Below are 14009 nucleotides of genomic sequence, written 5' to 3'. Positions count from 1 at the left end.
TCCTTCCTTCCAACAAGTGTAAATGTCTGCTGCTGTCCAGCACTCCCTCTTGTGGCCAGGCAGGGACAGTGCCTCAGTGCCTGCTTGGTTTTTTTCCAATTACTCAGACCACATTACTTCAGACAAAATACCTCCTTTGGGAGGTCTGGTTTACTAGCTCTTTTTACGGAGCACAAACAACTTTTTTAGTATTCTGAGTTCACTCCCGCTCTGAGTCCATAAAAGAGACCAAGTAGGCTTCCTTTCCCCATGTTCATGAGACCCTAGCCCTCCTCCCACAGCTGGGCTATACTTCAGCCTGTCCCTTCCTCTCCTGAAACCAGGAATCCCCATCTCTCCTCCTGGGAGCTGGGTGTAATTCAAGTCAGCTGTAGGGCCTCAGCCAGCTTGTCCTCCCATTGACTCTTTTCTCCCAGTCAATCCTTTTGCTTTCAGACTAGAAGGATTCAGCAAGCAGACTTTCTCCTGCTATTTTCTCCACTACTATGAGGGAGGAGGCAGTATATATGCTGGTCCCCTTCCAAATGCTCATCCCAATTGGCTGGGACACAGGGGGGACTTAGGTACATCAGGCATCCCAACCCATTGAAGAACCACGCCCCAGGACAGGGGTGGATTGAATGACCCCCTAGGCTCTCCTACCCTTAAGGGAACAGACTACCCCATCACACATGGAAAATAGAGGAGAGAGGAACTGTGGCAAAGATTCAATTACATTTTTTTTTTTTTTTTATAAAGTGCTCTTGGGCTGAGCTCTTAAATGATGTGATAAATATTGGCAGAATATGCCTGACTTGAGCTGGAACAGATGCAGGCCTCTGGACTCGAGCTGAAAATGTAATTGTTGAAGACAAAAAAGGGTCTTTTGGTTTGGTGTTGGTATAGCTGCAGTGTGTAGCTACATCTAAAATTAACATTGCTGAATTGTTTCCAAGCTAAAAGGTCTGCCAGTTGCTTATATAACACACAAACCTTCACCTATCAAAATACTGCTTTTTTGGGACTGGTCCCCAGATTGAAAGTATTTTTTTTTTTTTTTTTTTAAAGCTTGAGCAAGAAAAAGTTCAGCTGTTCTTCATCAGGAAAAAGGGATGGGGGAAGATCTTGCTATTAAGCAAAATATTTTTTTTTAAAAATCACCTGGTTGCAGATGTCTTGTGGTATGGTGACAATCCACTTGGATTTCTGTAATTTATAATACTTTCAACATACTCAACACATACACTGGCTTTTAATCATAAGGTAGCAGGAATGTACTAGTAATAATTTCCCAGTGCTGTATTAATGCAGTGTATGTGTCCATAGGAGAAGCAGTGGAGTATGAACTCAAGGTGTGTATGGAATGAGGTAAAGCTTCATGAAACGGAGTGTTTCATAATGTGTATTTACAAAGTTTTGAGTTCTTCACTATGTAAACATTTCTTTACCTATTTGCATGCAATGCTATCTTGACAAGGCTGATTCCCCACTCTGGCACTTTGAGTGCAGAAGGTGGGGGGCCCTCAAGGATTCTAAAAATGAATACTGGCCACTCCAGGCTGGTATTAAACTCCCCAGGTTACAGCTTTTCTCTGACCTTGGATGATAGATGCTGCTACCACCCCAATGCAAAAAAAAAAAAACCCTTTGGACCCAGGAAGGCAAACTTGGGAATTTCTCCCTGTGGGATACCATCAAGTCCTTTCACCCCCCTTCCAGGGAAGAGCTGAGAAAGAAAACAAAGGAAATCAGCTATTGCCACCACCTAATTAAACAACATATGCACAAACCTTTTAGGACACAAATAACCCAATCCTGTTCTTAAAAAAGGTAAATTTTACTAAAAAAACAAAAAGAAAGAAAATACATCTGGAACTTAAGCTATTGCTAGATTTAGAAAGAGCAAATATAATAAAACATCAAGAATGGTTTTCTTGAGGTCTAGCTTAAAGGTTACAAGCAAAACAAAAGCATTTGGGGGTTAGCACAGAGGAGTCCACAAACCTTATAGAAATAAGAGATAAACCTAATCGCGTCTTTCTAGACATTTCATGATCTACTTACATATGTGGGGTTTCAAACTGAGTAGTTTTTAGGTATGATCTGGTGATTTTTCATACCTGGTTCACAGCTTTTTACAGCATAGCTTCAGCCCTGTTTTTGCTCTGTCCCCTCCCTCTGGAGAACAACAACAGACAAACAAAGGGAAAGGTTTTTTTCCCCAAATTTAAAAAAGTTCTGTCCCTCCCATTGGCTCTTTTGGTCAGGTGCCCACTCCCTTCCTTTTACCTATGGGCTTTTTTAATCCTTTACAGGTAAAGCATGTAGAGAATAGCTACTAACAGGGATTTTGTAGATGGCTTGCTGTCCATAAAAGGGAGCTCCTCTCCCCCCACCCCCATTTATCACATATAAGTATTTAAACTGACTGGTTTAAATTCTTAACCTGAACCCAAGCTAAGGCCCTAATAGTGCAAATGCTAACACACAGAATAGGTCTGTTGCAGTGAGGAGGTGATAAGTGGCACTGCCTCCCCAGTTGTCTCTCTCTGCCTCTCCAGACAAAAATCCCAGTAATGAAAAGGGGGCTCAGAGAAACCCTGCAGTTCCTTCTTAGCACAGGGAGCTGTGATGCCTCTTCTGCTTTTAGCCACTGATAGCAGCTTCCTCTGCTGCTCCCCGTTGGCTGTACATACCTCAGCGGTATTTCCAGCCTAGCAAAGAGGTCTATGGTATGCTTGCGGGGAAGATTGCATTGGAGGAAAGAGACCTCCCATGAGAATGGAGAGGCCTCATTATAAAGAATGTAGGGACATCACCTCACCTCAAAGTAGGGAAGAAGAATAGGGACAGAGTCTGGGAGAATTGTAAAGATTCTCAGAGGAGAAAACAGGGTGCTGAGAGACTCAAGCCAATGGGGGTAGGTGATCGATCAATCAAAGGGAGGGAAAAGGAATGGGGGCAAAGACACCCAAATTGGGGAGAGGATGTTAGCATGGACCCTTCAACACGTGTCTGGTATTTGCCAAATCTTGTGTTAAAATGCGAAGTGATAAGCTAAAATGTCTTAATTTTAAATCCGGGATACTGGCATCTTTCAAAACTTTCTGGGCATGAACCCCAGACCTTTTTTTGGCCTCTTCAGAGTTTCCTGTACTTCTCCACCTTTGGGTTGGCTGGCTATGGGCCTGCATGTAAGTAACTTATGTGAGTAGCCTAACTGAGGTCAATAGGAGCACTCTTACCTGTTAACTTATGTGTGTGTGTGTGTTTGCTGAATTGGGGCTAAGATCTTACTTTCTTGGGGACTAAGAAATACTTCCGATTCACAGAGTTTAAGGCCAGAAGAGACTATTCGCTCATCTAGTCTTATCTCCTATATATCACAGGCCATTAATTTTCATCCAGTTACCCCTGTACTGAGTGCAATAACTTGTGTTTGACTAGATCATATCTTCCAGAAAGGCTTCCAGTCTTGATTTGAAGACCTTGAGAAATGAAGAAACCACCACCTCCATTAGCTGGTGGTCCCAATGGTTAAATACCCTGACTGTTAAAAATGTGTGTCTAATTTCTGATCTGAATTTGTCTGGCTTCAGCTTCCAGCCACTGGTTTTTGTTATACCCTTTTCCACTAGATTAGAGCCTTTTAATACCTGGAATTTTCTCCCTGTGAAGATACTTACCCCCTGTAATTAAGTCAATTTAGTTTTTATGGTAAGCTAAACAGATTGGGCTCTTGAAGAATCTGTCTACAGTGCAATTAAAAACTCATGGCTGGCCCTTGCCCCCCGACGCAAGCTCACGGGGCTTGGACTAAGGGGCTATTTAATTGCGGTATAGGCATTTGGGCTTGGGCTAGACTCCCGCCAATAGGACCCCGCAACGGGGGAGTGTCCCAGAACTCGGGCTGCCCCTGAAGCCCAAATGTCTACACACAATTAAACAACCCTTTAGTGTGAGCCCAAGTCAGCAGGCACGGGCCAGCTGAGAGTTTTTGTGGGTTTTCTGTACCCTCTCAATTTTTTCAGCTTCTCAGACTACCAATCCTCTATTCCTTTCACACTCAAAACTTCCAGTGATGTCTCTGAATTCTGTGTAGAGGAAGATTAATGTGTCCGTCCATACTTAGTAAGAAATAAAAGTACATAGGAACTAACTTTTCTCAAAATAGTGCCTGGGTATTTTTAGTTTGCATCATTGTCTTCCCTCTCTTACTTGGTACTTTGTTTAAAAATACAGTAAAGCAATACATTAAATGAGTTAATAATTTTCAGAAAGGCTCTATAAAATTCATTGATGTTGGTTGAAAGTCCTTTTATTGCTCTAGATCACATATCCTTTTGAGCAATCACTGCTCTACAAATATTGCCCAAATGTCTGAGCACTGGGTTCCTTCAGCACAGGGCACTGAAAGCTTTTCCTCTTCAGCAAATTAGATGGGGCAGGCAGACATTGCCAAACTGATACCAGGGGCCTATGCACTACATGCAGTTGTTGGTGGTCTGTGATGAGCTGACTGCTCATATGCCTGTGGCTTCTAACAGAAGGCTTGTTTTCACTGCAGAGCTAACCTGAGTTATAATTGAAGTGTTGAGTGTGGTGGTACTTTAACATAGAATCATAGAAGATTAGGGTTGGAAGAGACCTCAGGAGGTCATCTAGTCCAACCCCCTGCTCAAAGCAGGACCAACACCAACTAAATCATCCCAGCCAGGGCTTTGTCAAACCGGGCCTTAAAAACCTCTAAGGATGGAGATTCCACCACCTCCCTAGGTAACCCATTCCAGTGCTTCACCACCCTCCTAGTGAAATAGTTTTTCCTAATAGCCAACGTAGACCTCCCCCACTGCAACTTGAAACCATTGCTCCTTGTTCTGTCATCTGCCACCACTGAGAACAGCAGAGCTCCATCCTCTTTGGAACCCCCCTTCAGGTAGTTGAAGGCTGCTATCAAATCCCCGCCTCACGCTTCTCTTCTGCAGAATAAATAAGCCCAGTTCCCTCAGCCTCTCCTCATAAGTCATGTACCCCAGCCTCCTAATCATTTTCATTGCCCTCTGCTGGACTCTCTCCAATTTGTCCACATTCTTTCTGTAGTGGGGGCCCAAATCTGGACGCAGTACTCCAGATATGGCCTCACCAGTGCCGAACAGAGGGGAATAATCACTTTCCTCAAGCTGCTGGCAATGTTCCTACTAATGCAGCCCAATATACTGTTAGCCTTCTTGGCAACAAGGGCACACTGTTGACTCATATCCAGTTTCTTGTCCACTGTAACCCCCAGGTCCTTTTCTGCAGAACTGCCACTTAGCCAGTCAGTCCCTAGCCTCTAGCACTGCATGGGATTCTTCCGTCCTAAGTGCAGGACTCTGCACTTGTCCTTGTTGAACCTCATCAGATTTCTTTTGGCCCAATCCTCCAATTTTTCTAGGTCCCTTTGGACCCTATCCCTGCCCTCCAGCATATCTACCTCTCCCTCCAGCTTAGTGTCATCCACAAACTTGCTGAGGGTGCAATCCATTCCATCATCCAGATCATTAATGAAGATGTTGAACAAAACCGGCCCCAGGACCCACCCCTGGGGCACTCTGCTTGATACCGGCTGCAAACTAGACATCGAGCTGCTGATCACTACCTGTTGAGCCTGTCAATCTAGCCAGCTTTCTATCCACCTTATAGTCCATTCATCCAATTCATACTTCTTTAACTTGCTAGCAAGAATACTGTGGGAGACAGTATCAAAAGCTTTGCTAAAGTCAAGGTATATCATGTCCACCGCTTTCCCCATATCCACAGAGCCAGTTATCTCCTCATAGAAGGCAATCAGGTTGGTCAGGCATGACTTGCCCTTGGTGAATCCATGTTGACTGTTCCTGATCACCTTCCTCTCCTCTAAGGGTATGTCCACACTACGAGAGTAGTTCGATTTTAGTTAAATCGAATATGTGCAATCGATATTAGAAAGTCGAACGTGTGTGTCTACACTAAGGACAGTAATTCGACTTTGTCAGTCCACACTACCAGGGAAAGCGTCGACATTGGAAGCAGTGCACTGTGGGCAGCTATCCCACAGTTCCCGCAGTCCCCGCTGCCCATTGGAATTCTGGGTCGAGCCCCCAATGCCTTCTGGGTAAAAAAATGTGGCGAGGGTGCTTTTGGGTAACTGTCGTCATCCGTCAGTCACTACCGCCCTGCCTCCCTCCCTGAAAGCGCCGGCGGGAAATCAGTTCGCGCACTTTTTGATCAGTGACAGCGCGGACGCCACAGCACTGCGATCATGGATCCCGCTGTGACCATCGCTGCAGTTGTGGCCGTTCTCAACGCCTCGCACCTTATCATACACCTTTCCCAGAGGCAGATGCAGAGAAATCAGGCGAGGAGGCTACGGCAGCGGAGTGAGGGCCTGAAGTCGGAGAGTAGCACAGAGCTGTCAGAAACCACGACACCCAGCGCCGAGGACATCACGTTTGCAATGGGGCATGTGGATTTTGTTGAACGGCGATTCTGGGCCCGGGAAACAAGCACGGACTGGTGGGACCGTATAGTGCTTCAGGTCTGGGATGAATCCCAGTGGCTGCGAAACTTTCGCATGCGGAAGGGGACTTTCCTCGAACTTTGTGAGTTGCTGTCCCCTGCCCTGAAGCGCAAGGACACCCGCATGCGAGCAGCCCTCACTGTCCAGAAGCGAGTGGCCATAGCCCTCTGGAAGCTTGCAACGCCGGACAGCTACCGGTCAGTCGCGAACCACTTTGGCGTGGGCAAATATACCGTGGGGGTTGTTGTCATGCAAGTAGCCAAGGCAATCGTCAAGGTACTGCTGTCAAAGGTAGTGACCCTGGGAAACGCGCAGGCCATCATAGATGGCTTCGCTGCGATGGGATTCCCAAACTGCGGTGGGGCTATAGATGGGACTCACATCCCTATCCTGGGACCGGGCCACCAGGCCAGCCAGTACATCAATAGAAAGGGCTACTTTTCAATGGTGCTGCAAGCACTGGTGGACCATCGGGGACGGTTTACAAACATCTACGTCGGATGGCCGGGCAAGGTTCATGACGCTCGCGTGTTCAGGAACTCTGGTCTGTTTAGACGGCTGCAGGAAGGTATTTACTTCCCGGACCACAAGATAACTGTTGGGGATGTGGAGATGCCTACAGTGATCCTCGGGGACCCAGCCTACCCGCTAATGCCCTGGCTCATGAAGCCCTATACTGGCGCCCTGGACACAGAAAAAGAACTGTTCAACTACCGGCTGAGCAAGTGCAGAATGGTGGTGGAGTGTGCTTTTGGCCGTCTCAAGGGGAGATGGAGAAGCTTACTCACTCGCTGTGATCTCAGCGAAACCAATATCCCCATCGTTATTGCAGCTTGCTGTGTGCTCCACAATCTCTGTGAGAGCAAGGGGGAGACCTTTATGGCGGGGTGGGAGGTTGAGGCAAATAGCCTGGCTGCTGATTACGCCCAGCCAGACAGCCGGGCGATTAGAAGAGCCCAGCGGGACGCGCTGTGCATCCGGGAGGCTTTGAAAGCCAGTTTCAAGGCTGAGCAGGGTACCCAGTGACTTTTAAGTTTGTGGACACAGAAGCTGAACTTGCCCCCATTTCTTTACCCAGTTGCCGTCGACTATCCTCTCCAATTACATACCCCCTTCACCCCCTTCCCAAAAAATAAAATCTGTTCTGTTTTGTTAATGGACACCGTTGTCTTTATTACTGTTTTCGCGGGAATGTTTTAAACCTGGGACGCAGACTGTGGCGGGGGGCGGGTTTAGGGTTGTGATGCAAATGATGCTTCTAAACTCCAGGAATGACAGGCTCCGCGGTGGTGGACTGGTTGTTTCAACGGAGCCTGCCAGCCCTCCTGGCCGGGACTGCGTGTATGTGTCGGCTATGTGACTGTCTTGCAGGGGGAGGAGGGTTACAGATCCCCTGCTGCGCGGCTCTGTGATCCAGGGTAAGGACCGCTGCATAAGATCTGTAACTGCACTCCCCCGCCACCAAGTCACAGAGCAACACCACCCCCCCCACCACACAGAACATGAAAACCACCTCCCAGACTGACCAGGTTAACTAGTCACTGCACTGTATATGTGCCCTGCTTCTGCACCTGCCCCCTGCTAAAGGTGACTGTCCTGTCCAATGACCAAGCCCCTTCCCCCCCCCTTCAGACAGACTCTCCTCCAAAAGAAGAGGATGGAAACAGTAATGAACAGAAACGTATTCTTTATTAACAACCGCACATGGAACGGGGGGGTGAAACTTGGACGGGGTCTTGTGTGAGGCGGGTAGGAAAGGACTTTTCAAATTTTGGGGAATGAGAGCCTTCTAGTGGTAGAGCAGTCCGCAGGGGTGGAGTGAAATTTTTCACGGCCCCTTCCACCCCTCCGTGTTTGGACTTTGGGTGAGGGGGGTATGGGACTTGGTGGCGGGGCAGGGCAGTTACAGAGAGACTGCAGCGGGGCTCTCTCCTCCTGCCTCCGGTCCTGCAGAACATCCACAAGGCGGCGGAGCGTGTCCGTTTGCTCCCTCATTAGTCCAAGCAGCGTTTGAGTAGCCTGCCTGTCCTCCTGTCGCCACCTCTCCTCCCGTTCAATGTTTGCCCGGTGCATTTGGGACAAGTTCTCCCTCCACTGTGTCTGCTGGGCTGCCTGTGCTCGGGAGCATCCCATTAGTTCAGCAAACATGTCTTCCCGTGTCCTCTTCTTCCTCCTCCTAATGTGCGCTAGCCTCTGGGCAGATGTGGCTGTGGGAATTGGAAAAAGGGAGTGAATTCCTGAGACAGAGCAATGTATCTGTGAACAGAGAACATAGTCTTTCTCTGTGAACAAGACCATGCAGAGCACCTATCACACGCGCACTGAGGACAAGGTCGAATTTTCGGCCCTCGCCTACAGTGCCTGCGGTCTTGCTGTGGCGAGCTGAGGAGCAGGGCAGGACACCGGACTTTGTCTAGATGGCAAACATGGTAAGCCGTAGACTTGTGGCCGCTTAAAACTTTAAGAGTGGCACTGGCCTCCTTTCACATAGAAAGCAATGCGAGTCTCTGCTGGCAGCAATCCTGCAAGCATGAACTCTGGCCCTGTCCCACCCCCTCGCGGCTGTAAACCGCGTGGCTGTAAACCGGCGGTTGCAGTTCTGTAAAGGGACGGGCAAGCAGTCCCAATACTAACTTTCCCCTACCTAATTCACAGCAGGGAGTCATGCCAGACATCACCCTCCTGAAGGTCTCGGAGAGCCAGAAGGAGAAGATGCTCAGGGACAGCCTGCAGAAACCGGGGCCATTTGCTGCAATGCTCTGCAAGGCCATGATCCCCGAGTACCTGCTGGCGTTGTGGCAGGGAAACGTGTCCTACCACGGGGGGCCTAATAAGCTCTCCCTGCCCAGGAACCTGCTCATGCGGCTGGAAAAACACCTGCAGGAGGCGTATGAGGAGTTCTCCCCGGAGGATGTCGCCTCTATCCCCGGTTACATTGACCAGTTTTTGGCTTAGGTGCCCTTGGAGGGACAAATGAGTGCAGCGTTTTGGGCACTATAATCATGAAGCGGACATTGTGAAATTTTTTGAAAATAGTTCGGACTATATATTGAAGCGCCCAAAGACAGACTAATCATGATACATTTTGCACTGATTCCCGTTTTGTTTGACTTTCCTGTTTACATGTTTTGAAGCACTTTACCCACTGTTAATATTTTAAATATGCCAGTTATGTTATAAATAAATGTTTAGATATTTAAAACACTTACTGCTTGATCCTTCCCCTGAATCTGTGTCTGGGATAACGGCTGGGGAGGGTTGGTAGGGGATCTCTGTCAGGGTGATGAAGAGCTCCTGGCTGTCGGGCAAATCAGCGTTGTAAGCGCTGTCTACTGCCTCGTCCTCCTCATCTCCTTCCTCCTCTTCCCCGTCCGCTGAGGAACCGGCCGCGGACAATATCCCATCTTCAGAGTCCACGGTCAGGGGTGAGGTAGTGGTGGCGGCCGCACCTAGGATGGAATGCAGTGCCTCGTAGAAACGGGATGTGTGGGGCTGGGATCCGGAGCGTCCGTTTGCCTCTTTGGTCTTCTGGTAGCCTTGTCTCAGCTCCTTGATTTTCACGCGGCACTGCGTTGCATCCCGGCTGTAGCCTCTCTCTGCCATGGCTTTAGAGATCTTCTCATAGGTTTTTGCATTCCGTCTTTTGGAGCGCAGCTCGGAAAGCACGGACTCATCTCCCCACACAGCGATGAGATCCAAGACTTCCCGATCCGTCCATGCTGGGGCCCTCTTTCTATTAGATTGCACGGCCATCTCTGCTGGAGAGCTCTGCATCGTTGCCACTGCTGCCACTGCTGCTGAGCTCGCCATGGTGTCCAAACAGAAACTGCGCTTCAAACTGCCCAGACAGGAAAAGGAATTCAAATTTTCCCGGGGTGTGGCTGGTCAGAGCATCCGAGCTCGGACTGCTGTCCAGAGCGTCAACAGAGTGGTACACTGTGGGATAGCTCCCGGAGCTATTAGCGTCGATTTCCATCCACACCTAGCCTAATTCGATATGGCCATTTCGAATTTAGCGCTACTCCTCTCGTTGGGGAGGATTACAGAAATCGATTTAAAGAGAGCTCTATGTCGAACTAAATGGCTTCCTGGTGTGGACGGGTGCAGGGTTAATTCGATATAACGGCGCTAAATTCGACATAAAAGCCTAGTGTAGACCAGGCCTAAGTGTTTCAAAATGGATTCCTTGAGGACCTGCTCCATGATTTTTCCGGGGACTGAGGTGAGGCTGACCGGTCTGTAGTTCCCTGGATTCTCCTTCTTCCCTTTTTTAAAGATGGGCACTACATTTGCCTTTTTCCAATCGTCTGGGACTTCCCTGGATCGCCAGAAGTTTTCAAAGATAATGGCCAGTGGCTCTGCAATCACATCAGCCAACTCCCTCCGCACCCTCGGATGCATTCCATCCAACCCATGAATTTGTGCATGTCCTGCTTTTCTAAATAGTCCTTAACCCGTTCTTTCACCACTGAGGGCTGGACACCTGCTCCCCATACTGTGCTTCCCAGTGCAGCAGTGTGGGAGCTGACCTTGTCTGTGAAGACTGAGGCAAAAAAAGCATTGAGTACTTCAGCTTTTTCCACATCATCTGTCTCTAGGTTGCCTCCCCCATTCAGTAAGGGGCCCACACTTTCCCTGACCTTATTGTTGCTAACATACCTGTAGAAACCCTTCTTGTTACTCTTAACATCCCTTGCTAGCTGCAACTTCAGTTGTGCTTTGGCCTTCCTGATTATACCCCTGCATGCTGGAGCAATAATTTTATATGCCTCCCTCGTCATCTGTCCAAGTTTCCACTTCCTGTAAGTTTCCTTGTTGTGTTTAAGCTCACCGAATATGTCTCTGTTAAGCCAAGCTGGTCACCTGCCATACTTGCTGTTCTTTCTTCAGATCAGGATCGTTTGTTCCTGTGCCCTCAATAACGCTTCTTTAAAATACAGCCAGTTCTCCTGGACTCCTTTCCCCCTCATATTAGCCTCCCACTGTAGAGCACCCCCAGCAACACATACACACACCACACACACACACACACACACAAAAACACACACACACCTACCTCCTGGTGGTGAGAAGGGAACAGAAAAAAGGACAAAAGAAGTAAGAGATGAAGAGAAAGGAAGGAGGGATGGAGGAAAAGTAAAACAAAAAAGACAAACCCTAATGTCCCCAGTGATTCTACGGGACAAAATCCCAGGTGGGGAATAAAATTCTGCCACCTTAAACTAGTGTTTTCCATGCCTAGAATTCAGCTGGCACTAGATGGATCAGACTGAACAGGTTCCAAAACCTCTCGGAGACTCTTACCTTCTCAACAGGGACGTCTGTTTTCTAGTAAAATCGGTAAAAGGAAAGGAGAAAACTCGAAAGAGGCTCCTCCTCGTGCTCACATACGTGAACCCTAATACTCTCTCAGTCCTCAAAGAGAGACCTCGAGACGGAGACTTGCTGAAGCAAAGCCACAGGGGTCTCTGAGGTTTCCCTGGCCCTGTGCCCCTGTCCTGCCTGGCTGATGTCAGCATCTCTCTGTGAGGTCACCACCTCCCTACCACCTTTGACCAATAGGCTGAGGTCCTGCAAAAGGCTTTTGTGATGTCACTGCCACACACACCCATCCCCTGAAGTGCTAATATCCTGCCGCTGGCCAGACACTTTGAAGGTTTGAGCTGCTCTCTGTGGATCACCCCACTCAATGAGTGTTCATTCTAGGAAGCAAGCCGGCTAGACAGTAAAACATCAGAGGCTGCTCCCAATGCTACACTCAGTTTTACCAAAACTAGTAGACTTTATGGCCAGAAGAGACCTTTAGAGCATCTAATCTAACCCCCTGCATATCATGGGCTTCCTGTATAGCACAACAGTTACTTTTTTGGAACACACATTCCAGAAAGGCATCTAGTCTTCATTAAATGACATCAAGAGATGGAGAATCCACCACTTTCCCTTTTAGTGAGTGCCAGAGGGCTCCATTTCCCCTTCCACTAGCTCCCCATTTACAGTGAGCCAGAGCAGTACCTGCAGCAGGGAGCGGGAGTTGCTGGTGGCCTCAGAGGCACAGCCCCCGCAGTGCCTCAGGCACCTGGCGCAAGAGCCGGATGATGCGGAGCTGGTGCATCACTTTGGCCGTGACGTCCTCCTGCTGCAAGGGAACGAGAACCTGTCAGAGACTCAAACGCCCCGAGGAATCAGGGGGAATTAAGGGCACCTGGAACCAGCAGCATTTCCACCCAGCACCTGCCCACCACTGAGGGATGGATTCACCTTCTGACCCCCAGAATGGAGTCTTGTTGTCCTTTCTAGTAACCTCCAGTGCCAACCCCCTGATACCAGACACCTCTGTGTTCTTGGGGAACCAGGGTGCAGTATCCAGCCTGGCTCATGAAAGACCCCCCCCCCAACCTCTGCTTAAACTAAAACCCATCAGAGGAAAAAACTTGCAGAGTGCAGTGAAGGGCGTTGGGTGACACACCTAGACCCCTCCTGACAAGGGTGACAAGATTAAGACATCTCCATTAGCATACAGAATGGAGAGCAGAGACAACTCCCCTAGCCTCATCTGCATGAAAGATGAGACAGGAAGATATCTCAGTTTACATACAGAATGGAGAACAGAGAACCACACTGAACTCTGGGACCAGAAAAAGCAGGGAAGCACTGCATCATGGGAATCTCTGCTCCAGATGCTAATGAACCTATGGCTGCACATACCCAGCTCAGCAATTATCAGACCAATTCTAGTAATGAATCCTTAATTGATACCTAAATACTGAAGTAGCCTAGTTGCATGGTGAGCTCCCTGGAAGAAAACACCACCCATAGCCCAGAGTGATCAGTTCCTATTGTCTAGTCTAAAGAAAACCCTTGAGTCATCAGTTTACCTATAAACAAATCTAGTGTTCTCCCGTCAACAATTGCAATTTCTCTACAAAAATCCCTACTCACCCTCTAGTCAGGGTTCTGATGCTTAGATCCAAACTATGCATCAGTTCCACTGGAACTCCATCTTCTCCTGACTGATCGTGCTGGGGGCTCTGCCTGTCTCCAGCATTCAGGACCCTCTGCTACCACCATCACCTGGGAACCCCGACCAGTTCAAGCCTCATGGAGTGGGTGAGATTCCCCCCTCTTTCTCTCTCTGTGTTTTCCTTTCTATCTTAGGTATAAAACTTTAATAATATATGTTATGTTGGTTTAGCTCTCCTTGTGTAGTTATCACTATTATTCAATAAATAACTTTTATGGTTAACTTGGTTGCTTCTCTCTCTGTTGCTGAACTTTACTCTTTTGTGTTTTTAGCTTCCCCCATTCACTCTACAGCAACGCTTCTTTTACCTAAGCTAAAGATCCCTGCAGCGCCCAAAATACTGTGGGGTTTGCTCATCAAGTACATGCCAGTACAATTGTGTTGGGGGAGTGGGGATAGGGACGTGCTGAATCTGGGACGCATAAGGGTAACAGCTTGAAAGTGCTGCTTGACCCAGTCCATGGAGCCCAG

Source organism: Terrapene carolina, unplaced genomic scaffold, assembly GCF_002925995.2.
Source record: "Terrapene carolina triunguis isolate 2854851 unplaced genomic scaffold, T_m_triunguis-2.0 Scaffold33392, whole genome shotgun sequence".
Lineage (NCBI taxonomy): Eukaryota > Metazoa > Chordata > Testudines > Emydidae > Terrapene > Terrapene triunguis.
The sequence above is the reverse complement of the archived record's forward strand: the minus strand, read 5'-3'. Positions refer to the sequence as shown.